The following is a 27,598-nucleotide window of genomic DNA, read 5'->3' on the forward strand; positions in this document are numbered from 1 at the left end:
GACACACCATGAACTGGGGAAAATTAAAAAAAAAAAAAATTTTGAAAGCAGCAAGAGAAAAAGGACACCTAAACTACAGGAAAAAAATCAATTTGAATGACAACAAATTTCTCATTAGAAACCATAGATATCAGAAGGCAGTGACACAATATTGTTCAAGTGCTGAAGGAACAATTTAGATATTTACCCAGCAAAAATATTCTTCAGGAATAAAGGGGAAATCAAGACATTCTTAGATGGAAAGATCAACGACGACGGTGGAGTAGAAAGACCCTGAGCTCACCTCCTCTCATTGGCACAACAAAATTACAACTATTTACAGAACAACCATCTACCAGAAAAGATCTTCTGCAACTAAAGATATAAAGAAGGAACCACAACGAGACGGTAGAAGAGGCAGAGTCGTGATATAGTCAAGTCCCATACCCCCAAGTGGGTGACCAATAATTGCAATTGCATAATCTTCCAAGAATGAATCAGGAAGAAACAGAAAATAGGAACCAACCAATTACTAGTAGTGAAACTAAATCAGTAATTAAAAAATACCCAAAAAACAAAAGGCAAGGACCTGATGGCTTCACACACTAAACATTTAGAGATGAGTTAAGACCTATCCTTCTCAAACTATTCAAAAAAATTGCAGAGGAAAGAACACTTCTGAACTCATTCTATGAGGCCAACCCGTATACCAAGTATATATATCACAAAAAAAAAGAAAATTATAGGCCAATGAATATAGATGTAAAATTCCTCAAGAAAATATTAGCAAATGGAATTCAAAAATATATTAAAAGGATAATACTCCATGATCAAGTGGGATGTATCCCAGGGACACAAGGATGGCTCAATATTTGCAAATCAAACAATGTGAAACATCACATTAACACAAGGAAGGATAAAAATCACATGGTTACCTCAATAGATGCAGAAAAGTTCACCATCCATTTATAATAAAAAGTCTCAATAAAGTGGGTATAGAAGAAACATGCTTCAATATATTAACGGTCATAACAAACCTACAGCCAACATCATACTCAATGGTGAAAAGCAGAAAATATTTCCTCTAAGATCAGGAGCAAGACAAGGACGAGCACTCCTGCTACTTTTATTTAACACAGTATTAAAAGTCCTAGCCACAGTAATCAGACAATATATGAAATGAATCTGAATTGGAAAGAAAGAAGTAAAACTGTCACTGTTTGCAGATGACATGATACTATACATATAAAATCCTCAAGATGCCACAAAAAACACCTGGAGCTCATCAATGAATTTGGTAAAGTTGCAGGAAACAAAATTAATATACAGAGATCTGTTTTATTTCCATACACTAACAATGAACTATATGAAAGAGAAATTAAGGAAACAATCCCATTTACAATTGTATCAAACAGAGTAAAATACCTAGGAATACACCTACCTAAGGAGGTAAAAACCTATATTCAGAAAATTTTAAGACACTGATAAAAGAAACTGAAGACAACACAAAGAAGTGGAAAGATATACCACGTTCATGTATTGGAAGAATTAATACTGTTAAAATGACCATACTGGGGTTTCCGGGAAGATGGCGGAGGAGTAAAACGCGGAGATCACCTTCCTCCCCACAGATACACCAGAAATACATCTACACGTGGAACAACTCCTACAGCACACCTACTGAACGCTGGCAGAAGACCTCAGACCTCCCAAAAGGCAAGAAACTCCCCACGTACCTGGGTAGGGCAAAACAAAAAAGAATAAACAGAGACAAAAGGATAGGGACGGGACCTGCACCAGTGGGAGGGAGCTGTGAAGGAGGAAAGGTTCCACACACTAGGAAGCCCCTTCGCGGGCACAGACTGTGGGTGGCGGAGGGGGAAGCTTCGGAGCCGCGGAGGAGAGCACAGCAACAGGAGTGCGGAGGGCAAAGCGGAGAGATTCCCACACAGAGAATCGGTGCCGACCAGCACTCACCAGCCCGAGAGGCTTGTTTGCTCCCTCGCCAGGGCGGGCGGGGCTGGGAGCTGAGGCTCCGGCTTGCGTGAACACAGCCTGCAGGGCGTTAGTGCGCCCCGGCTGGCTGGGAGGAACTCCCGGGAAAAGTCTGGACCTGCCGAAGAGGCAAGAGACTTTTTCTTCCCTCTTTGTTTCCTGGTGCTCGAGGAGAGGGGATTAAGAGCGCTGCTTAAAGGAGCTCCAGAGATGGGTGCGAGCCGCGGCTAAAAGCGCGGACCCCAGAGACGGGCATGAGACGCTAAGGCTGCTGCTGTCGCCACCAAGAAGCCTGTGTGCCAGCACAGGTCACTATCCACACCCCGCTTCAGCACGCCACTGCCAGGGACCTGGGATCCAGGGACAACTTACCCGGGAGAACGCACGGCACGCCTCAGGCTAGTGAAACGTCACGCTGGCCTCTGCAGCCGCAGGCTCGCCCCGCACTCCGTGCCCCGCCCTCCCCTGGCCTGAGTGAGCCAGAGCCTCCGAATCAGCGGCTCCTTTAACCCCATCCTGTCTGAGCGAAGAACAGACGCCCTCGGGCGACCTGACCTACACGCAGAGGCGGGGCCAAATCCAAAGCTGAGCCCCAGGGAGCTGTGAGAACAAAGAAGAGAAGGGGAAATCTCTCCCAGCAGCCTCAGAAGCATCGGATTAAAGCTCCACAATCAACTTGATGTACCCTGCATCTGTGGAATACATGAATAGACAGTGAATCATCCCAAATTAAGGAGGTGGACTTTGAGAGCAAGATTTATGATTTTTTCCACTTCTCCTCTTTTTGTGAGTGTGTATGCTTCTGTGTGAGATTCTGTCTGTATAGCTTTGCTTCCACCATTTGTCCTAGGGTTCTATCCGTCCATTTTTTCTCTTAATAATTATTTTTTTTATTTTAATAACTTTATTATATTTTATCATACTTTATTTTATTTTACTTTATCTTCTTTCTTTTTTTCTTTTTTTTTTTGCAGTACACGGGCCTCTCACTGTTGTGGCCTCTCCCATTGCGGAGCACAGGCTCTGGACGTGCAGGCTCAGCGGCCATGGCTCACGGGGCTAGCCGGTCCACGGCATGTGGGATCTTCCCGGACCAGGGCATTAACCCATGTCCCCTGCATCAGCAGGCGGACTCTCAACCGCTGCACCACCAGGGAAGGCCTTTCTTTCTTTTTTTCCTTCCCTCCCTTCCTCCCTTCCTCCTTCCCTCCTTTCTTTTTCTTTCTTTCTTTCTTTCCTTTCTTTCTTTCTTTCTCTCTCTCTCTCTCTCTCTCTCTCTCTCTCTCTCCCTGCCTCCCTCCCTCCCCCCCCCCTTCTACTAATTCTTTCTTTCTACTTTTTCTCCCTCTTATTCTGAGCCATGTGGATGAAAGGCTCTTGGTGCTGCAGCCAGGAGTCAGGGCTGTGCCTCTGAGGTGGGAGAGCCAACTTCAGGACACCGGTCCACAAGAGACCTCCCAGCACCACATAATATCAAACGGCGAAAATCTCCCAGAGATCTCCATCTCAACACCAGCACCCAGCTTCACTCACCGACCAGCAAGCTACAGTGCTGGACATCCTATACCAAACAACTAGCGAGACAGGAACACAACCCCACCCATTAGCAGAGAGGCTGCCTAAAATCATAAGTCCAAAGACACCCCAAAACACACCACCAAACGGGGACCTGCCCACCAGAAAGACAAGATCCAGCCTCATCCACCAGAATACAGGCACTAGTGCCATCCACCAGGAAGCATACACAACCCACTGAACCAACCTTAGCCACTGAAGACAGACATCAAAAACAACGAGAACTACAAACCTGCAGCCTGCAAAAAGGAGACCCCAAACACAGTAAGATAAGCAAAATGAGAAGACAGAAAAACACACAGCAGATGAAGGAGCAAGATAAAAACCCACCAGACCTAACAAATGAAGAGGAAACAGGCAGTCTACCTGAAAAAGAATTCAGAATAATGATAGTAAAGATGATCCAAAATCTTGGAAATACAATAGACAAAATGCAAGAAACATTTAACAAGGACCTAGAAGAACTAAAGATGAAACAAACAACGATGAACAACACAATAAATGAAATTAAAAATACTCTAGATGGGATCAATAGCAGAATAACTGAGGCAGAAGAACAGATAAGTGACCTGGAAGATAAAATAGTAGAAATAACTACTGCAGAGCAGATAAAAGAAAAAAGAATGAAAAGAACTGAGGACAGTCTCAGAGACCTCTGGGACAACATTAAACGCAACAACACTCGAATTATAGGGGTTCCAGAAGAAGAGAAAAAGAAAGGGACTGAGAAGATATTTGAAGAGATTATAGTTGAAAACTTCCCTAATATGGGAAAGGAAATAGTTAATCAAGTCCAGGAAGCACAGAGAGTCCCATACAGGACAAATCCAAGGAGAAATACGCCAAGACACATATTAATCAAACTGTCAAAAATTAAATACAAAGAAAACATGTAAAAAGCAGCAAGGGAAAAACAACAAATAACACACAAGGGAATCCCCATAAGGTTAACAGCTGATCTTTCAGCAGAAACTACAAGCCAGAAGGGACTGGCAGGACATATTTAGAGTGATGAAGGAGAAAAACCTGCAACCAAGATTACTCTACCCAGCAAGGATCTCTTTCAGATTTGATGAAGAAATTAAAACCTTTACAGACAAGGAAAACCTCTACAACAACTGCTAAAGGAACTTCTCTAGGCAAGAAACACAAGAGAAGGAAAAGACCTAAAATAAAGAACCCAAAACTATTAAGAAAATGGGAATAGGAACATACATATCGATAATTACCTTAAATGTAAATGGATTAAATGCTCCCACCAAAAGACACAGATTGGCTGAATGGATACAAAAACAAGATGCATATATTTGCCGTCTACAAGAGACCCACTTCAGACCTACAGACACATACAGACTGAAAGTAAGGGGATGGAAAAAGATATTCCATGCAAATGGAAACCAAAAGAAAGCTGGAGTAGCAATTCTCATATCAGACAAAATAGACTTTAAAATAAAGACTATTAGAAAAGACAAAGAAGGATACTACATAATGATCAAGGGATTGATCCAAGAAGAAGATATAACAATTGTAAATATTTATGCACCCAACATAGGAGCACCTCAATACATAAGGCAAATCCTAACAGCCATAAAAGGGGAAATTGACTGTAACACATTCATTGTAAGGGACTTTAACACCCCACTTTCACCAATGGACAGATCATCCAAAATGAAAATAAATAACGAAACACAAGTTTTAAATGATACATTAAACATGATGGACATAATTGATATTTATAGGACAATCCATCCAAAAACAACAGAAAACACATTTTTCTCAAGTGCTCATGGAAATTCTCCAGGATAGATCATATCTTGGGTCACAAATCAAGCATTGGTAAATTTAAGAAAATTAAAATTGTATCAAGTATCTTTTCTGACCACAATGCTATGAGACTAGATATCAATTACAGGAAAAGATCTGTAAAAAATATGAACACATGGAGGCTAAACAATACACCACTTAATAACGAAGTGATCACTGAAGAAATCAAAGAGGAAATCAAAAAATACCTAGAAACAAATAACAATGGAGACACGACAACCCAAACTCTATGGGATGCAGCAAAAGCAGTTTTAAGAGGGAAGTTTACAGCAATACAATCCTACCTTAAGAAACAGGAAACATCTTGAATAAACAACCTAAACTTGCACCTAAAGCAATTAGAGAAAGAAGAACAAAAAAACCCCAAAGTTAGCAGAAGGAAAGAAATCATAAAAATCAGATCAGAAATAAATGAAAAAGAAATGAAGGAAACGATAGCAAAGATCAATACAACTAAAAGCTGGTTCTTTGAGAAGATAAACAAAATTGATAAACGATTAGCCAGACTCATCAAGAAAAAAAGGGAGAAGAGTCAAATGAATAGAATTAGAAATGAAAAAGGAGAAGTAACAACTGACACTGCAGAAATACAAAACATCATGAGACATTACTACAACCAACTCTATGCCAATAAAATGGACAACCTGGAAGAAATACACAAATCCTTAGAAATGACCAACCTGCCAAGACTGAATCACAAAGAAACAGAAAATATGAACAGACCAATCACAAGCACTGAAATTGAAACTGTGATAAAAAATCTTCCAACAAACAAGAGCCCAGGACCAGATGTCTTCACAGGCGAATTCTGTCAAACATTTAGAGAAGAGCTAACACCTATCCTTCTCAAACTCTTCCAAAATATAGCAGAGGGAGGAACACTCCTGAACTCATTCTACGAGGCCACTATCACTCTGATACCAAAACCAGACAAGGATGTCACAAAGAAAGAAAACTAAAGGCCAATATCACTGATGAACATAGATGCAAAAATCCTCAACAAAATACTAGCAAACAGAATCCAACAGCACATTAAACGGATCACACGCCATGATCAAGTGGGGTTTATTCCAGTAATGCAAGGATCCTTCAATATATGCAAATCAATCAACGTGATACACCATATTAACAAATTGAAGGAGAAAACCCATATGATCATCTCAATCGATGCAGAGAAACCTTTCGACAAAATTCAACACCAATTTATGATAAAAACCCTGCAGAAAGTAGGCATAGAGGGAACTTTCCTCAACATAATAAAGGCCATATATGACAAACCCACAGCCAACATTGTCCTCAATGATGAAAAACTGAAAGCATTTCCACTAAGATCAGGAACACGACAAGGCTGCCCACTCTCACCACTCTTATTGAACATAGTTTTGGAAGTTTTAGCCCCAGCAATCAGAGAAGAAAAGGAAATAAAAGGAATACAAATTGGAAGAGAAGAAGTAAAGCTGTCACTGTTTGCAGATGACATGATACTATACATAGAGAATCCTAAAGATGCTACCAGAAAATACTAGAGCTAATCAATGAATTTGGTAAAGTTGCAGGATACAAAATTAATGCACAGAAATCTCTGGCATTCCTATACACTAATGATGAAAAATCTGAAAGTGAAATCAAGAAAACACTCCCATTTACCATTGCAACAAAAAGAATAAAATATCTAGGAATAAACCTACCTAAGGAGTCAAAAGACCTGTATGCAGAAAACTATAAGATACTGATGAAAGAAATTAAAGATGATACAAATAGATGGAGAGATATACCATGTTCTTGGATTGGAAGAATCAACACTGTGAAAATGACTCTACTACCCAAAGCAATCTACAGATTCAATGCAATGCCTATCAAACTACCACTGGCATTTTTCACAGAACTAGAACAAAAAATTTCACAATTTGTATGGAAACACAAAAGATCCTCAATAGCCAAAGCAATCTTAAGAACGAAAAACGGAGCTGGAGGAATCAGGCTCCCTGACTTCACACTATACTACAAAGCTACAGTAATCAAGACAGTATGGTATTGGCACAAAAATAGAAAGATAGATCAATGGAACAGGATAGAAAGCCCAGAGATAAACCCACACACATATGGTCACCTTATCTTTGATAAAGGGGGCAGGAATGTACAGTGGAGAAAGGACAGCCTCTTCAATAAGTTGTTCTGGGAAAACTGGACCGGTACATGTAAAAGTATGAGATTAGATCACTCCCTAACACCATACACAAAAATAAGCTCAAAATGGGTTAAAGACCTCAATGTAAGGCCAGAAACTATCAAACTCTTAGAGGAAAATATAGGCAGGACACTCTATGACATAAATCACAGCAAGATCCTTTCTGACCCACCTCCTAGAGAAATGGACATAAAAACAAAAATAAACAAATGGGACCTAATGAAACTTCAAAGCTTTTGCACAGCAAAGGAAACCATAAACAAGACCAAAAGACAACCCTCAGAATGGGAGAAAATATTTGTAAATGAAGCAACTGACAAAGAATTAATCTTCAAAATTTATAAGCAGCTCATGCAGCTTAATAACAAAGAAACAACCCAATCCAAAAATGGGCAGAAGACCTAAATAGACATTTCTCCAAAGAAGATATACAGACTGCCAACAAACACATGAAAGAATGCTCAACATCACTAATCATTAGAGAAATGCAAATCAAAACTACAATGAGATATCGTCTCACACCAGTCAGAATGGTCATCACCATAAAATCTAGAAACAATAAATGCTGGAGAGGGTGTGGACAAAAGGGAACCCTCTTGCACTGTTGGTGGGAATTTAAATTGATACAGCCACCGTGGAGAACAGTATGGAGGTTCCTTAAAAAACTACAAATAGAACTACCATATGACCCAGCAATCCCACTACTGGGCATATACCCTGAGAAAACCATAATTCAAAAATAGTCATGTACCAAAATGTTCATTGCAGCTCTATTTACAGTAGCCCAGAGATGGAAACAACCTAAGTGTCCATCATTGGATGAATGGATAAAGAAGATGTGGCACATATATACAATGGAATATTACTCAGCCATAAAAAGAAACGAAATTGAGCTATTTGTAATGAGGTGGATAGACCTAGAGTGTGTCATACAGAGTGAAGTAAGTCAGAAAGAGAGAGACAAATACTGTATGCTAACACATATATATGGAATTTAAGAAAAAAAAATGTCATGAAGAACCTAGCGGTAAGACAGGAATAAAGACACAGACCTACTAGAGAATGGACTTGAGGATATGGGGAGGGGGAAGGGTAAGCTGTGAGAAAGCGAGAGAGAGGCATGGACATATATACACTACCAAACGTAAGGTAGATAGCTAGTGGGAAGAAGCCACATAGCACAAGGAGATCAGCTCGGTGCTTTGTGACTGCCTGGAGGGGTGGGATAGGGAGGGTGGGAGGGAGGGAGACGCCAGAGAGAAGAGATATGGGAACATATGTATATGTATAACTGATTCATTTTGTTGTAAAGCAGAAACTAACACACCATTGTAAAGCAATTATACTCCAGTAAAGATGTTAAAAAAAAAAATGACCATACTACCGAAGGCAATCTACAGATTCAATGCAATTCCTATCAAAAGACAGATGACATTTTTCACAGAACTAGAATAATTTTTAAATTTGTGTGGAAACACAAAAGACACAAATAGCCAAAAACAATCTTGAGAAAGAACAGAGCTGGAGGTATCACGCTCTCTGACTTCAGACTATACTACAAAACTACAGTTATCAAAATAATATGGTACTGGCACAAAAACAGACACATACATGAATGGAACAGAATACAGAATCCAAAAATAAACCCACACATTTATGGTCAGTTAATCTACAACAAAGGATTCAAGAATATACAATGGGGAAACAATAGTTTCTTCAATAAATGGTTCCGGGAAAACTGGGCAGCTACATGTAAAAGAATCAAATTAGAACATTCTTTCATACCATATATAAAAATACACTCAAAATGGATTAATGACCTAAAAGACCAGAAACCATAAAACTCCTAGAAGAAAACACAGTAGAACACTCTCTGACATAAATCATAGCAGTATTTTTTGGATCTGTCTCCTAAGGGAAAAGAAACAGAAGCAAAAATAAACAAAGGGACCTAATTAAAAGTTTTTGCACAGCAAAGGAAAACACTGGCAAAATGAAAAGACAACCTTTGGAATGAGAGAAAATATTTTCAAATGATACAACCAATAAGGGGTTAATAGCCAAAATGTATAAGCAGTTCATACAGCTCAACATCAAACAAACAAATAATCTAATTTAAAAATGGGCAGAAGACCTGAAGAGACATTTTTCCAAAGCAGAAATACATATGGCTAACAGGCATATGAAAAGATGCTCAACATCATTAATCGTCAGAGAAATGCAAATCAAAACTGAAATAACACCTCACACCTGTCAGAATGGCTATCATCAAAAAGACCACAGATTAACAAATGTTGGTGAGGATGTGGATAAAAGTGAACCTTTGTACACTGTGTTAGGAATGTAACTTGGTGCAGCCATTGTGGAAAATAGTATGGAGGTTCCTCAAAAAACTAAAAATAGGACTACCATATGATGTAGCAATACCACTCTTGGGTATATATTCAAAGAAACCAAAAACATTAATTTGAAAAGATATATGCACCCCGATGTTCATACCAGTATTATTTATTATATGATAGCCAAGACGTGGAAGCAACCTAAGTCTTCATCAACAGATGAATGAATAAAGAAGATGTGGTAAACACATACACAACACACACACACAATGGAACACTACTCAGCCATAAAGAAGAATGAAATTTTCCATTTGCAGCAACATGGATGGACTTGGAGAGTGTTAGACTTAGAGAAATAAGTCATACAGAGGAAGACAAATACTGTATGCTATCACTTATCTATGGAATCTAAAAAGATAAAACAAACTAGTGAATTTAACAAAAAGGAAACAGAATCACAGATACAGAGAACAAGCTAATTGATAACTAGTTTGGGCAAGATAAGGGTAAGGGATTAATAGGTACAAACTACAGTGTATAAAATAAATAAGCTACTAGGATATATTGTACAGCACAGGGAATATAGCCAATATTTTATAGTAACTATGAATGGAGTATAACTTTAAAAACTGTGAATCACTTTGTCATACACCTAAAATTTATATAATACTGTAAATCAACTATACTTCAATTTTAAAAAAAGCAATGCCTACAGAGAAATAAAAGACATTCTCAGATGAAAGAAAAGTAAGAGACGTTGTTATCAATACACCTACAGTGAAAAAATGGCTAAAGAAACTTTTCTAAACAGAAATGAAATTATAAAAAATGAACATGAAAAAGTGAAAGAATACAATGAGAAAAAATATTTAGTAAATACAATAGGATTTCCTTCACTTCTTGTGTTTTCTATATTATGTTTCATCATGGAAGCAAAAAATATTACACTGATGTAGTTCTAAATATAGATTGATGAATCATCTAAAACAATTATATTATAAATGGGGGAGGGTAAATGGCAAAAAGGAAGGGAATGTTTCCATACGTCACTCAAAATGATAAAGTAAGAACAATGTAAGCTTATAATTTTTATATATACATAGTATAATACCTAGAGCAATTACTAAAAATGCTACATGAAAAGAAACACTAAAAAGGTCTATAGATACATAAAAATGGAATTCTACAAAAATGTTCAAGTAACCTACAGAGAGGTAGAAAAACAGAAACAGAAACCAAAGAGAAAAAACAGAAAACAAAAATTAAATCACACAGTAACCTCTAAATACCAATAATTACATTAAATGTATATGGTCTAAATACCCAAATTAAAAGACAGATATTGAAAGAGCAGATTAAAAAATATTACCCAACTTTGCTGTCTACAAGAAACTCACTTCAAATATATATAGGCAGGTTGAAAGTAAGAAGACAGAACAAGGTATATCATGCACACATTAACTGAAGGAAAGTAGGAGTAAGCACATTAATACCAGATTAAGTAGACCTCAAGGCAAAGAAAATTACCAGAGTCAAAGACGAACATTATGTAATGATAAAAGGGTCAAATCACCAAGATGAGATAGTAATTTTAAATGTGTATAACCAAACAGAGCTACAAAATCCTCAAAGTAAAAACTGATGGCACTGAAGGGAGAAATATACAAATTCACAATTACAGTTAGAAACTCAACACATATCCCTCAACAATTTTGGGAAAAAATAGACATAAAATCTGTAGTAATACAGAACTCAACACCATCAACTAACAGAACCTAATCAACATTTAAAGAGTACTCCACATAACAACACTATACATATTTTCAAGGGCCCATGGAACATATAGCAAGATAGACTACATCCTGAGCACAAAACAAACCTAAACGAATTTAAAACACTTGAAATCATGCAGAGTGTGTTCCCTGACTAGAGTTGAATCAAACTCGAAATAATAAAAAGAACAGAAAAATCTCCAAACACTTGGTAAATAAACAACACAATTTTAATTAACCCACAGTCAAAGAGAAAGACTCAGGTAAATTTTTTAAATTATATTAAGATGAGGATAGAGTCTATGAAAATTTGTGGAACAAAGTTAAAGTACTGCTGAGAGGAAATTTTATAGCACTAAATGCATACATTAGAAAAGATAAAAAGTCTCAAATCAATAATCTAAGCTCTCATTTTAAGAACCTAGAAAAAATAAAAGAAAAATAAACCCAAAGCAAGCAAATGGAAGGAAATAATAAATGTAAAAGTGGAAGTTTATGAAATAGAAAAGCAATTAGGGGAAAAACATAGGGAAAAAAATTAATAAAACAGAGTTGGTTATTTGAAAAGATCAATTAAATTCATAAATATATTACAAGAATAAAAACAGAAGACCCAAATTATGAATATCAGGGGTGACACAATGGATATCAGTTCAGATTATGCAAACATCAAAAGAATAAGGGAATACTGTGAACAAAGGACCAGCTCCAAAAGCAAGAAAGCTTTGAAAAACCTCAACGTCTTCTGTCATCCTTCTCTCTGCAAAGCTACCTCATTTTTTTCTCTCTGAAGGAGAAATCATTAAGGCCTGAGTTTTCTTATCCTCTGTTCCGGTAACCAAACATGAGTCTCTTGATTCTAACTACAAATTCACGAGCGAGAGAATCCCACTCAATTTGGTTCAGGTGTTTATGCCTGGTCCAATCCACTAAGACCAGACAGGTGAGCCTCTAGTACCTATATAGCTGCAAGAGCCCACTTTGATGAATGACGGGCATCACTGGGCTAGGTAGCATTCGGAGAGTCCGATACACCCTTACTTCTAAGAGGAGCAAAACATTTGTGATGTTAGAACTTTATTGCTCACCTCTTTTGAATGTTCTTCCTATCTTTGCAGATTATACCCATTCCTCAACTCTGCCCAATCCCACCTCATCAGTAAATTCCCATCTGCATATGCAAGTCCTCACTGATCTCAGCTCCTTAAAATTCCCACAGCACCAATGCAATGCACCAGGTCATTTAGGATGTAATGATGCATCACCACATATGGTTCACTATTATTTTCTATCAGAGTCAGCTCAGAAATCATGCTTAATACTTCTAAATGCCCATCTGTAGTGGGTACTTTCTTATGCACTCATTAGCACAACGGGTGCTCAATAAATTCTTATCTAATGCATGATCACTGACAAATTTCTACAGTCTTTCCCAAAATGGGATCTAAGAAGCTGCATGTCTTTAAGGTAATACAAAAACACGGAATATGTTGATCTAGATGAAAAGTAATACTTAAGAAATGAATTGGTCTTTTACATACTGAGGTATAAAAACAAAAATACCAGAAACTTAGAGTTATTTACCACAGTCATTGAATTATTTCTCACAGAATGCATGAATGGGAAAAAAAGTGACTTAGTTGCTTTATGGCAAGAGAATTAATGTGCAGGGTTGCCGAGGGAATGACTTGTGGTTGAATGGAAAGTCAGCTCTGAGGCTGAGGCTCAATATTATGCAGGTAATAATAATAATAAATATTCATTTATTCCTTCTTTATTGATTGTGTGCTAGGTGCCAAGAAAAATGCCAAGAAATAAAAGGTCCCACCTTCAAAGAACGCATAAGTCAGTGAAGGAGACGAGATGTATAAATAAGTTAAGACATAAAACAATATAATATTATCTTGAAATGCTTCATCTCTGGAGTCTTCAATTCCATTACCCTAGCACCTACTTGATACAGGCACTATCCCAGGTGCTGGGGTAAAACAGCGAATCAAATCACATGTCCCAGTACTTTTGTGACTGAGAATCAAACCATCCCCTCAGCTTCTCTTGTACGTTCTGACTTAGCTCCACTAAAGAAAAAAAAAAAAGCACACAATAGGATGTACTGATGCAATTAGAAGTGCATGATCTTCTATCTCACCTAGTCTTTAGACTTGACTAATGAGCTCTTTGTGAATCTCCCTCTGTCTTTTAACCCAAATGTTTCCCCTTCTCCTCAAATCATTTACCCCCTCAACCCCACTCTTGGCTAGTGGCCTTGCCTCTTTCTTCACTAAGAAAAGCAGGCCTATCTTGTGAGAATTTCCTCAGCTCCTGCTTCTTTCCCCTGCATTCATCATCCCTCCTGGTGTCTGGATGTTCCCCCTGCAACACAAATCCCTCCAGTGTGTTTCATGTCTTGCCCACTCATGTCTCCCAAAAGATGCTGCCCTGTTTACTAATCATCATGTCTTTCTCGTGCCTTCAACCTCTAGAAGTCTTTCTCCTTTGCCTGGAAACATGCTTCAGTCTCTTTTACCTAGAAAAATAAAAATAAAATCCCTCTTCTGCTTTCTTCCTCTAGTTATTATTCTCTATTTTCCTTCCCTTAAAAACAGTAAATTAGTGAACCCTCAATGATGAGAAACTTTAAAATGGCCAGGATCCTAAGAGGTCTTGTGAAAGAAAGACCACGAGGTCAGAAAAGCTGTTTGTGAAGATTCACTCTTTGTGATGTTAGAACTTTATTGTTCACCTCTTTTGAATGTTCTTCCTATCTTCCTATTACACCTATCTATGGGTGTAATATTTATAGATGGTAGTATGATCATCTCGGTGATTTGTCTGCAGTTTTATGTTGCATTGTTTGTTGTGAGAAAACCCCTGGTGTTGTCCTCTGAGTGCTGGTAAGTTGTCTGTGCTCAATAAAGCCATGGGCAGCATTTCAGGCCCATTTGCCAAAGCTCGAAAGCCCACTATGAGGCATATCTAGTGAGCCTGATGAAAGGCACAGCTCAAGGAAGCACAAAAGTTGGGGAAAAAAAGACTCATGCCTTTCAACACAGATGAAGCTTAGGAGAGACCTCTAGGCCAAAATGATGTGTGTCTCCATTGAGTGAGCAGGGCAGAGCTGGCTGGCCCTGCACCCACTCCTTTATCAATCTGCCCTCTCTTCAGAGAGGACAGCTTTCTCCTTGGAGGTTACCTTGCTTTGGGTTCCCAGCAAGCTCTGCTTCTACTCTCAACATCCGAGTATCATAATTCTCCAGCCTTTCAATGCCAGGAGAACATAGAAGGTGGAATTATCTGCTGGAGAAACAACAGAATCCCCTCCACAAAAAATAAATAAATGAAAAATAAAAAAGAGAACAAATCGGTATTTGATTTTGACAATATCTACAAGATCCAGAGAAGCAATGGCTATAAAAAGTTCTAACCCTTTTTTCCACCAACCTCAATATCATTTCCATTATTTCTCCAGGCTCCCATTCAGAATTCAAAGCAATTTATCTGAAGTTCAGACACTGTCACTGTGATTTAGTTTCAGTTTAATGGCAACTGCAGGTCTCTAATAAGTATGCTCCTTTCATTGATTTTGTTCCCCTTCAGCTGCTGCTGTAAATGTAATTGAAATTTTTTTTGTTTTTTTCACCTGACCTAACTTTTTTTTTTAGCTGACAAGAGAGCAATCAGTGCAGTGTCCTATGAGTTTCATGTACTCCATTAATAAGAAATAGTTTCTCCTGGAAACAGAATTTCCCTAACATTTCCCTTTAACAAATTACACGTTAAAAAAGCCCAAGCATCCCCACCACCGCTGCCACCTCCCTTAGAGCATCAGTTAATTTCAGGAGTTAGAGTAGAGGATCCTCTTAAATTTGGGGGTCGTAACATGAAATACATTTAGTAGGCTGACTTTTAGGCAGTATTTTTCATTTGTTTAAGTCATTTTTCAGGGCTGAGATTTTTCTCGGTTGATGGACTAATACATTCACATAAGGCTGGCCTGCTTCCTATCCAGAAGATAATTGGAGACCTCAGAAGTGAAAGGAACCAAATATGGTTCTCAGGCAAACACAAGCACTTCCCAAGGAGAAGAGTAGTTACCCTTGACACATGGAGACTGACAGTCTTGTCTGTCATAAGCCAAAACCCAGATAGTTCCTGTCTCTCATGCATAATCTTTGGAAACATAGACTAAAAGTGACAGACTGAAGGACCAGCCACATTTCACTCATTTCCTTTTTTTTTTCCTGAACTTTCCACCCTGATTTTAAATGCCATTTTCAATATACACTATATTCTCATATGCATTTGGTTATTTTTTGGATATACTCTACTTATCTACTTCAGTTTAATTCTGTACTTTTAGAATATATTTTAGAATCTGATAAATTAAATTTTCTCCATTTTTCTTATATAAAAATATGTGAGGTTTAATTACATGAGTCCTCCAAATTTTGTAGAAATGTTATAAAATGCTGTAAAACTTCCCCTTAGTATGTTTAAAATAAAAACAGTGAATTCTTCTATACAAATAACAATCTGCCATTTATTTAGGAATTTATTTATATCATGTAACAGTTTTTAATACTGTATTTCATCAAATCTAACACATCAGTAGTAAGACACCATTTACAATTAAGAGAGAGAAATCACTGCTAATTATAATAAGATACTACAAATCATTATGTATGCTTTAATTTTAAAGATGATATAATTTGAAAATAAGTGCACTGTAAAAATCAATAAAGTATGATAACCCTTACGTCATGGCATTCTAATTTCAAAAGACTATTTTTGATGCCTAAACTTCCCATCAGTAAGTTTGTTACGTGTTTAGTGGCTTGTTTTATTTAGATTGGACTATTAGTGAACCTGAATTGAAGAACCATAGATACAGAAACATGCACAAATTTTGACTGCACAGCTCGGTGGATTCTCACAAACTCAACACACCCATAATATCAAGCACCCACACCAAAGATCAGAACATTAGCAGCGCCCCAGAAACTCCTTTTGTGCCTCCTCCTAGCTGCCATTCCCTTCCCAGAGGAAATTCCTATGCCGACTTGCAACCGCATAGATTAGTTTTGCCAGTTTTTGACCTTTGTATAAATGGAACTGTAGAGCACGTACATTTATACACTGTGGACTCTTTGGTGTCTGGCTTTGTTTGCTCACCATCCCACTGTGAGATTCATTCCTTTTGTTGCAGGTGGATACAGAGCTTCTTTCTATTTGCTGTGTGGTATTCCACTGCATAAGCATAACACACTTATCCATTCCAGTATTTCCGGACATGTGGGTAATTTCCAGTTTCACATATTTTCACCGTAAGTACCAGCTTTCCTGGAAAATGATTATTCTAGAAATAAACGATCACCTCATGGTGTGTTTAGGAAATGAAACACGCAAAAATATTTTAACAAAGATGAATTAATTTCATTCTGAAGCTTCTCCTGATATATAGCCATGATGGTATTTTTTAAACATGTGTATTTTCCAAGGTCAAGAAGAGAATACAAGCAAAGCCATGGATTAGTCTGGGGTTAAAGCCACAAACGGAAGAGGCTTTGTTTCTAAAATACTGCGTGAAATCAGATGATTTCTCAGTTTAGAAACCAGTGCTACCACCTTTGATTGTTTTATCTCTGCTTAGTTTCTCTTCTTTATCTTTTCCTCATAGTTTCCTTTACTTTCCCAATAATACCGTCACCTGGAAAGTGTTCTCAAACTGTTTAATCCAGTGATGAAATGTTCCCATAATTCAAAAATCTCTACCTGAAAAGATCTGGTTTGATAGACTGAGAAATAGCAACGATCACATTTTAATACTAACATTCAAGATTATTTCAAATTTCACAAAAATGAAGAATAAACCACTGAAGAAACGTTTACCCAAACGATAAAATTAAAGTAGGAAATCAGTGTAAATGTTACTTTACTAAATTCTCCAATTTGCAGAAATATCTGAGGGTCTATATTGATTTCTTAAAGGTCAGTTTTCTGATTAGGGACTCATAAGACAGTATTTCTAAATAAATAGGAAATGTAAGAGAAGGTGAATTCTTCAAAAGTCATCCTCCAGACCTGATCTCCATCTTATTCTCACTGTGCCCTCCTGGAAGATAAGGGCCACACCCTGCCTTCAGGCCCTCAGTCATAGGTACTTAGGGGAGCTCGGAGGCCACGTGGGACTATGGAGCAAGCACAGGCTTTAGAGTCAGGCACCAGCGTGCACAAGTGATCTACTTCTCTAAGTTTCAGTTTTCTCATCCAGAAAATGGGGATAATCATCCCTACCTCATAGGACTATGGTGAGGAATCAATGAGAAATGGAAATGCAAATGGAAAGCATCATAGCTGTGCACACGGTTTTCATTTCCTTTAGCCAATGATAGGTAAATTCTTCCACCTCTCATTTGATTGGTGGATGTGAAACACTTTATCAGCATAACCCTTCCATCAAATGAAATTTTACACACAACTATAGACAATTAAACTAGTTAAAAGCAGAGTCTAGTTTGAGGTCTGTACCTAGATGGTTCCTCCACAGGTCATAGGAAAAAAAGAAATCCAACTCTTTTGTCGCGAATGGAAGAGCAAGATGCTCTTCCTCCACATCAGAAAGACTGTGAGTCTTGTTTTTAACAAAACTCTTTTGAGGAAGAAATCTCACAGGCTCACTTGTTAGCTGAATTCCAGTCTCTGCTACCCATTACAGGCAAGAACTGCATCTTAAAGTTGCATCCAAATTGTGTTAGTATTGAAAAGAAGCCCCTTTCCTCTCCCTTTGAAGGGAAATAGAAAACAGCTATTCACTGGCACGTGTATGTTATTTATTGGAGGTTTGTTTTGTTCCCTATCACCGTTAAACTCTTCTCATGAGATGCAATAATCAGAGTGCCTTTAGACTGTCTTTAAAGATCAATTTAGTCAACCCTTCATCCTTTTCATCACTTTCATCACTTTTCTTTGAGACATTTCAACTCTCCATGTCTCAATTTATATTCTTTAACTTGGAAGAAATACTCCTCTCCAAAGAGAGAAACCCTGCTATAAAAAAAACAGCAGCCAAACATCTACAGCCCATACTGAAGTCGATGTGGGAGTGGAGGAGGGGATGATACCTAATAAGACAGAGAGAGATGCGATCTAAAATCTGTCCCTAGACACAAACGCTTTGTTAGCCTTGGCAGCCCATTTGTACTATGTCACACCAATAAACTTATAAACATTGAAGCTGAAATTAATCTATTTCCTCTCAGCTCTGAGTCTGTCCCTTTCTAATCTTGTATAAAGGGTACTTTGATTCAGAGCTCCTGTTATTCACATTGTCAGTATCCTAGAAAACACACTGCTTAGAACAAATATGTTACAAACAGTTTTGCAGGGTCAAACTGAGCCAATCACTAAAGATGAGACTAATTAAAGGTGGAAAGAGACTGCATGTATTCAGTACCTCCTGTGTTTCAGGCCCTAGTTTAGACTTGTAATCTTATTTAAAACACACACACACACACACACACACACACACACACACACACACACACACACGAGCTCCATTTTGAAAATAAGTAAACTGTGCTCAGAATTGTAATGTTATGTCCCCTATGTCACACAGCTATTAACAGGTTTAACTAGAAAACAAATTACAAGTTAGACTGACTCTAAAGTCCATGATTTGGAATGGGGCGGGAACTAAAAGAATGAAATTGTACTCATATTTAAGAATAATTTCCAAATATTTTTCTTTCCAGACCTCTCCGAGGACTACCCCAACTGTAATAATTAAGTCCCGTGTTCCTACAATGCAGTGCCCTCTTTGCAGCTGCATGATGAAATGCAAAGTGTCATGTATGTGCGGGACTCCCCTAGCCCCACCCCTGACAACCAGTCCTGAAAGCCACAGCGTTCCCCTGGCATGCTGTACAAGGAAGCGCTGTTTTCAGAACAAAAGTCCCTGCAGTAAGCTGATAGCTGCTGTCAGCAGGCAAGTAAGAGTTTTAAACAGCCCCCTGTCCTGACGCCCTGGCAACCACATGGCACCCGCAGGCAGCCTAGGGAAAGCCACTCCCCATTTTATAAGAGATGAGGTTCCATGGATGGCTCTGCTTTGCCCCTCATCATGGGCCTGATGAATACATCCCAGAGACCCAGTCAGTAGCTATCATTCACTTAATGTGGCTTCTGTCTTGGTAATCTCATGTAATCAGATTTTATCTCTACGATATTAATAAAATGCCAAGTATCATAAAGGGGGTGCAGTGAAGCAATGTTCTTCTTAATTCAAAAGCATTGCTATACATCTGTGCTTTACAATTGTCTAAAACAAATTGACTCATCAGTTAATTTCCTGTACTACTAAAGTAGTACATAAATTAAATTAGAATCTCAATGACTAAGGAATAATGACATCAGTGGTATGGGTTTAACCATTCTGTTGACTCAAAACAGGTCTTTTCCTTGGGAAATAGCAGTAGATAAAACGAAGACTAAGACAAAAATAATAGCAAGTAATGCATAAGGTCAGAGACCAAGTCACTTTTAGCCCCATTATTAGCATTTCCTGGCTACTAGTTTGATTTTGACCTTGTTAATATAGACGTGAGAGAGCACAAGAGTACACCAAGTCTATTTAAAATATAGCTCCTTAGAGAAATGAAAATCAAAACTACAAGGAGGTATCACCTCACACAGGTCAGGATGTCCATCATCAAAAAATCTACAAACAATAAATGCTGGAGAGGGTGTGGAGAAAAGGGAACCCTCTTGCACTGTTGGTGGGAATGTAAATTGATATAGCCACTATGGAGAACAGCATGGAGGTTCCTTAAAAAACTAAAAATAGAACTACCATATGACCCAAAAATCCCACTACTGGGCATAATTCGAAAAGAGAAAACCTGAGAAAACCATAATTCGAAAAGAGTCATGTACCACAATGTTCACTGTAGCACTATTTATAATACCCACAACATGGAAGCAACCTAAGTGTCCATTGACAGATGAATGGATAAAGAAGATGTGGCACATATATACAATGGAATATTACTCAGCCATAAAAAGAAACAAAATTGAGTTATTTGTAGTGAGGTGGATGGACCTAGAGTGTGTCATACAGAGTGAAGTAAGTCAGAAAGAGAAAAATAAATGCCATGTGATAACACATATATATGGAATCTGGAAAAAAAAAGGTTCTGAAGAACCTAGGGGCAGGACAGGAATAAAGACACAGACATAGAGAATGGACTTGAGGACACGGAGAGGGGGAAGGGTAATCTGGGACTAAGAAGTGAGAGAGTAGCAGTGACATATGTACACTACCAAATGTAAAATAGATAGCTAGTGGGAAGCAGTCGCATAGCACAGCGAGATCAGCTCGGTGCTTTGTAACCACCTAGAGGGGTGGGATAGGGAGGGTGGGAGGGAGATGCAAGAGGCAGGAGATATGGGGATATATGTATACATATAGCTGATTCACTTTGTTATACAGCAGAAACTAACACAATATTGTAAAGCAATTATACCACAATAAAGATGTTAAAAAAAACAATAAACCAATAAAATAAAATAAAATATAGCTCCTCAAGCCTAAATGGCCCTTCACCAGGAAATAGACAAAAAGCAATTAAATTGTGTATTCTGACAACTTCAGCTGGTGCTTTTCACAAGGGAAGCTGATAGAGTTTACTTCTGCATTGCTTTTTTTTAAAATCAAAGTTGCTATGGTCTGAGTATTTGTGTCCCCCCAAAATTCTTATGTTGAAATTCAAACCCCTAATATGATGTTATTAGGCAGTGGGGTCTTTGGGAGGCACTTAAGCATGACGGTGGAGCCCTCATGAATGAGATTAATGCCTTTAAGAGACACCACGGAGCTCCCAAGCCCCTTCCACCTCATGAGGATGCAAGGAGAAGTCAGCTACCCTGCAGAGGGCTCCCATCTGACCATGCTGGCATCCTGATCTGGGACTTCCAGCCTCCAGAACTATAAGACATAAATTTCTATTGTTTACAAACTATCCAGTCTGTGGCATTTTGTTACAGCAGCCTCAGATAAAATAAAAGTCACTGATTTAAATTATCTTAGATTGAGCTGAAAGAGAAGGCACTGGGTAAGGTTAAGTTTTCAGTGGTAGCACATGCTTAACTTTAAATGGGCAAAATAGCCTTTAGCTTAACAAGACGTTGTAAAGACATCTCGAGAAGCAATAGTGGCAGTGTTACAAAGAGCGAAAATAAGGCGTTACATTAAACAATGTGTCTTGGACAAGAAAATCCCCAAGAGTAAAGTGTTACTGAGGGCCCAGAAGAGAGAGATGTTCAGGCAGCCCAGAGCCTTCACACACTCCTGCAGGACTGAGCAGGAGAACACTGGGAGTGTGAGGACAGGATCTCACAAGAAAAGGAGAACAATTTTCTTCCCAAAAGAACTTGATGAACTGACTCAATAATCTCAAAAAACAAAAATCACTAATAACTATCATTTATGTGGCTCTTTGCGAGTGAACACACACATACACACACCCCTCCTCACTGTGAAGTTAGTATAATTACCGTCCCCATTTAACAGATGAGGAACCCAAGTGGTGGTTAATTCATTTGCCCAAGGTAACCCAGTTAGAAAGAAATGGAATTATTGGCTTAAGCCCTGGTCCTCTGACACAAAATACCATGTGTTATCCTTTACAGCGCATTATTCTTAATTAGCAATTCTTTGTGTGGCAGAGATCAGAGAAAAAAAAAAAAAAAAAGCTTGCTTTTTCTGCCTCTCCCCTGCTAAGGGGTAAGATTTCTTCTGCTGGACCAGATCCAAGATGTTTAAATTCCGGAAATGGGGGGAAGGAAAAGGAAACCTTAAGATTCACAGAGGCTAAGGTAATCTTCACAATAAAAAGCTGAGGTGGGTGTAACTGAAAGGGAGATCGAGGAGTTCAACTGTAGGTGGAAAATAGGAAGGCAATAGAGAATCTTCTCCTTAAGATAACCAGGACTTTAATAATGTTTGGAATTAAGAGAACCACCTTTAGGAATTTTAAGAAGCTGTGCTGAGCATTAAGGTACTAACCTAGTTTGTTGTTGTTGTTGCTGCTATAGTTTTAAACAGGTTGGCTGGTTAGATGGATAGATAGAGATAGAGATATATATACACATATTTCATTTTTCCTTACTAGACCGCTGTTACCTGGCTTCATGCTAAGATTAGACCACATGAATTCTAGGTTTATATGGCATTCATCTGTGTAACGATTACTGTTGCAGTCTAGTAGTTATGGTAACATGTAAAAGTCAATTCTGGACAATTTTACATATACATAGTTAAAGCTGTGCTGTACAGCGAACCAAACTCTCCAGTCTTTTCTTCACGGACACACTCTACCCTCAGTCAAAATGGATGACTTTCCCGCCTTGAATGCTCTTTTCTGGCTTTAGATCTTTGCCCTCACACCCCTTCAGGAAAGGCTTGCTGTGCTTTTCCAGACAGGCATCACGCGTCTTATCCTATAGATTTCTTTGAAGGAGAACTCCCTCATTCTTTCATTCATGTGTTCATTTTATAGAAATTCATTGCTCTAGGGGGTTGCACAAAGTAAGAGATGAGGAACATAAATAGAGTTTATTACCTATTTAGAGAGAGATTATAAGGAATTGGAGGGTAGGGAAAAGCCAAATCCATTTTCAAAGTAACCTACTTTAGAGTAGAAATCTGAAGACCCTTTGGATATGTGAACCTTCTTTAGGTGTTTTGATCACTTCCACTGAGTACAAGGCAGTTGGAAAGGTGATGCAAAGGCTCATTAGCTGATTGTCAAAGCAAAATCATTCCTGGCTTCAGCCACTTGGAAATCAAGCAGGGGAACTGGGAAGATTGCCCAGCAGGCTGCTGGGAGATGTTTCTACCATGAGACCGTGCAATGGAATTTAACATTACAAACTTAATTGTAGTCCTGAATCTCCTCCTAACCTTGGACATCGAAAGAATTGGTCTTATCAATGACTTGAGTGAGTCGAGTTCCTAATAATTCTCAAGTAATTGAATGATGTATCCTAAGTACTTACTTTACATCAGGCCAAGAGTTGAGTTACTCAAGGTAGTGCTTTGAAAAGGTGACTCTGACAAAGAAACAGTGTGAACAGCGTAATCACCCACCATGACAACAGGAAGATGCTCTCTTTTTCCCTTATGAGTTCAACAAAAACTTGCCCAGTGTCATGTCATCCTCTGGGCTTCATTTTCTTTGCGTCTAGTACAATACATTAGACTCTATGGATTTTTAAGTTACAGACAAAGGTAACAGTACCCTTCTTCTGATGCTCTGAATACGGAGCTACCTATTTGATCTCAGAAGGAAGGGGAATCAAACAGTTGAAATCCACACAAAATGATATGCGCTGGAGTACTCTAAAAATGAACCAGTACACTAGTGATATGGGCACAGAATCTGGAAATTTTTAATAATGAATAAGCACTCTGGTGAAGGAAAACCAAAACTTTATGTATACTACTTGTTCCAGGAAAAATATGAATCTTGGACAAATCTGGATTTAAGACTGTTTTTAACATGGTTACCTATCTTCATTTCAATTAAAATAGGGCTGCTATTGCTATTTTACTGGTATATTAGTTTAAAGTGATTGTTTAATTTAGAAAAGATGCAGACACATTACAGGTGTTATTTATTTTTCTTGTTACCCTTGTGCTCTATTTAATTCTGTATTAAACTGTTTGCCTGGTGTCTAATATCTGTTCTCTACCCCTCCAGCTCTGGGTTCTTAGCAAAACTGACTTATGTGGAGATCAGTGTCTTCCCTTTTCTCTGCCCACCCTCTAAAAGGCTGAAAGCTAGTCCATTCAAAAGAGGAAAGGCAAGTAAAAGGCAAAGAAACGCATCAACTAAATTTTTAACCCTCAACGTTTAAACAAGAATTATAGGGCTTCCCTGGTGGCGCAGTGGTTGGGGGTCCGCCTGCCAATGCAGGGGACGTGGGTTCGTGCCCTGGTCCGGGCGGATCCTGCGTGCCGCAGAGCGGCTGGGCCCGCGGGCCGTGGCCGCTGGGCCTGCGCGTCCGGAGCCTGTGCTCTGCGACGGGAGAGGCCACAGCAGTGAGAGGCCCGCGTACCGAAAGAAAAAAAAAAAAAAAAGAATTATAGCTTCCACCAGCAAATGTCCTCTGTAACCAGGAACCCAGACATTTGAAAAAGTAGAATAAAATATGACCACATAAAAATGTCCCTATTTAAATCTGTTATAAGTAATTTGGAATTATTTGGGTCTGTAATGTTTATGCTTCTGTGTGCATGGGGAAAGACAAAAGTAATATTTCAAAAAATCAACAGTATTATTTCTGCATGATAGGGTAATGTGATACACCTGCATATTTGCAAGGGGTATGTGTAATTTTTAAATCGGGGGGAAAAGCTACAGTAAGCCTTTTTTTAAAAAAAGAACATATTGTACTTCTATAAAAGATACAGATTTTGTCTTTTGTGAGCAGCTCCAATGAAGAACTATAATTTTACTTGATTCCAAAAGTGTATGTTCCTTTTGAACTTAATAACTAGCATTTATGACAAGATCTACTTGAACGAGAGAAAAACAGCTCAATTTTGCCTTTGAGAAACAAAGTAGGTTTTCTCCACAGACGAAGTGAGTGTAATAAAAGCCAAATGTTTTAACAGATGAGTAGAGTGTTCATGATAAAAAAAACTACAAAAACAAGAACCCAAAGTCATCTTTTAAGTAAGTAGTTTCAGAATCATATGGTGTATGTAACAGACAGTTAAAGAGATTTTACTCGAGTATAACCTAGTTCATGCAATGAATCTTTTCCAATGAAAATAAACTTTGCCTAGGATCATAGATATGACGTATTTAATTATTTTCTGGCTACTCAATAATGCAATGATCATCTCTGATTGTTGCAATGATAATATAGATAAATGCCCAATAAAATGATGCCACAGTAGTTTAAATTTCAGAGGGTCTTCAGAGCTTTAAATCAAGCCTAATGTTCTTTGAAGATGAAATTATTCCAGTTAGCCTTGGTACCCACAGGTCTCCAAATTCATCACAAGGAAAACACAACTTCAATAAATTTCAAGAAATATTTACTTTTCTAATTGCCAACATGTTTCTAACTTGGAGACACAAAGTCCGAAGAACAATTTTGCTGGCCTTAGTTATGTCAATGGGATTCACATCAGTGCTATCAAAGCATTTATTTCATGTTTCTTACCAGACTTGTAGCACAATGAATATCTCCTCTGGTTAGTATAGATAAAATTTTTAAACTGAAATTGTCATATAAAACAAGTCTAAGACAAGAATGCCCCTAAAGCTATCCCCTTTGTGGGTTCCTAATTCCAAAGGCAAAAGTTACATTTACATAAGATCTGATTAGAAAAAATTAGGAAATGAAAAACTAACAGTTCCTTCTGTCACATGTCGAGCACAATCTCAGTGAACGCTTGTGGGATCACATGATTAGGTTCCAGGGGTATCACATGTGGGAGAAGGTTGGTAGGGGAAGAAGTTGGGGCACAACAACAATAGCTCAGAAAACTTAAATATTAGGCATTTTATATGTATTATCTTATTTAACCTTCCCAACAGCTTTATGAAGTAAATGCCATTTTTTATTACTGCATCCCTTTTTTTTTTTTTTTTTTTGGCCACACGGCATGCGGGACCTTAGTTCCCTGACTAGGGATTGGACCTCTGCCTCCTGCAGTGGAAGCTAGGAGCCCGAACCACTGGACCTCCAGGGAATTCCCTATTATTGCATCTTTGTGGATGAAGAATCTGAAGCACAGAAGTAAGAGTGATGAGATCAGGTCAGGTGATACAGTTAGCAAATCTGTCTAACATTGAAGTCAAAGCTCTTAATTTACCAACCCACCTTTCAAGATACTTTACACAGTGCCATTATTTTTCTGTTTTAAAAAAAAAAGAACATTAGAGATCATGTTGTCCTAGGGCACTGACATGTCTATGAAACTTGAATCTCAGATCTCTAGTCCCTGCCCCAGTGCCTAGCAGAATGGAGAAAGGAAGTATGGTTTAATTTATATCAAATTTACACTATCAGGTGCAAAGAGATGGAGAAATAACTTCGTCTATGACCTCAGGTAGCTCCTAGAACAGCTGGAACCAGTCCAAAATACTTAGCGTTGTCATGAATCTTGCACAATCTACCTGTTTTATAGATGAGGAAAGAGAGGGTAAGTGCCTCACTCAATGTCACACAGGTAGTTCATCATATTACTAGGATCCACACTCGGGTCTCCTTCCTCGCAAGCCATTGTCTCTCCACTACCTGCTTTCACCTCCCTTCCATTCCAAAGTTCAGGAGTCACAAGCTCCATCTGGCTGTACTGTACATTCTTTGATCCACATGTTTATAAACAGTAACCCAATATTTTTAAAGATACTTCACATAACAATATATATCTCTAGCTTCTCCTGAAAAGGAAGAGGAAGAGGAAATCTAGTAACTGGATCAAGCATTTCTGTGTGGCAACAATGTGCAGGACAATGGGCATGAAGACTGTAATTCACAGCAGTGGTGTCACTCAGCTACTGCCCCTGAAGTGTTTGATCCTCCACTGTTAGTCCCGTGGGTAGCATTTTTATTGGATGTGAACCTATGAATATTGTGGTAGTCATTCATACGTTCCATCAAATTTTTCCAGTTTGCTTCCCAGGGACATTGCAGCCTTGTATTTCTCTCTACACTATGGAGGTTAAATATGGCGATGAATTCACCTTGGCCAAGGCAATGTGAGCATAGGTGACATGGGCACTCCTGGGAAGAAATTTTTATGCAAGGATGTGACTCCCTGCTCCGTTTTCCCCTTTGCTACAGTGAAGAACTATTTGTTCTAGAAGCCTAGATCCAGGAGTAAGGATGATGCAAAGCAAAGCCCATAG

The 27,598-nt window shown here is 38.4% G+C and overlaps 1 protein-coding gene across 8 annotated transcripts in view; it reads right to left on the reverse strand.

The window, feature by feature from the left end:
- The window catches only part of LOC307183717 (uncharacterized protein), a 548,184-nt gene that overhangs the window by 495,114 nt on the left and 25,472 nt on the right, over positions 1–27,598 (reverse strand). The window contains exon 1 of one of the 8 annotated variants that reach the window (XR_013827566.1): positions 2,347–2,484. The exons of the other annotated variants lie outside the window; for them this stretch is intronic. The gene's annotated coding sequence lies outside the window, so the exon portion shown is untranslated. Of the gene's footprint in view, positions 1–2,346; positions 2,485–27,598 lie in introns of those variants that run through there. 8 annotated transcript variants of the gene reach the window in all.

Source organism: Stenella coeruleoalba (genome assembly GCF_951394435.1).
Source record: "Stenella coeruleoalba genome assembly, chromosome: 3".
NCBI classification, from domain to species: Eukaryota; Metazoa; Chordata; class Mammalia; order Artiodactyla; family Delphinidae; genus Stenella; species Stenella coeruleoalba.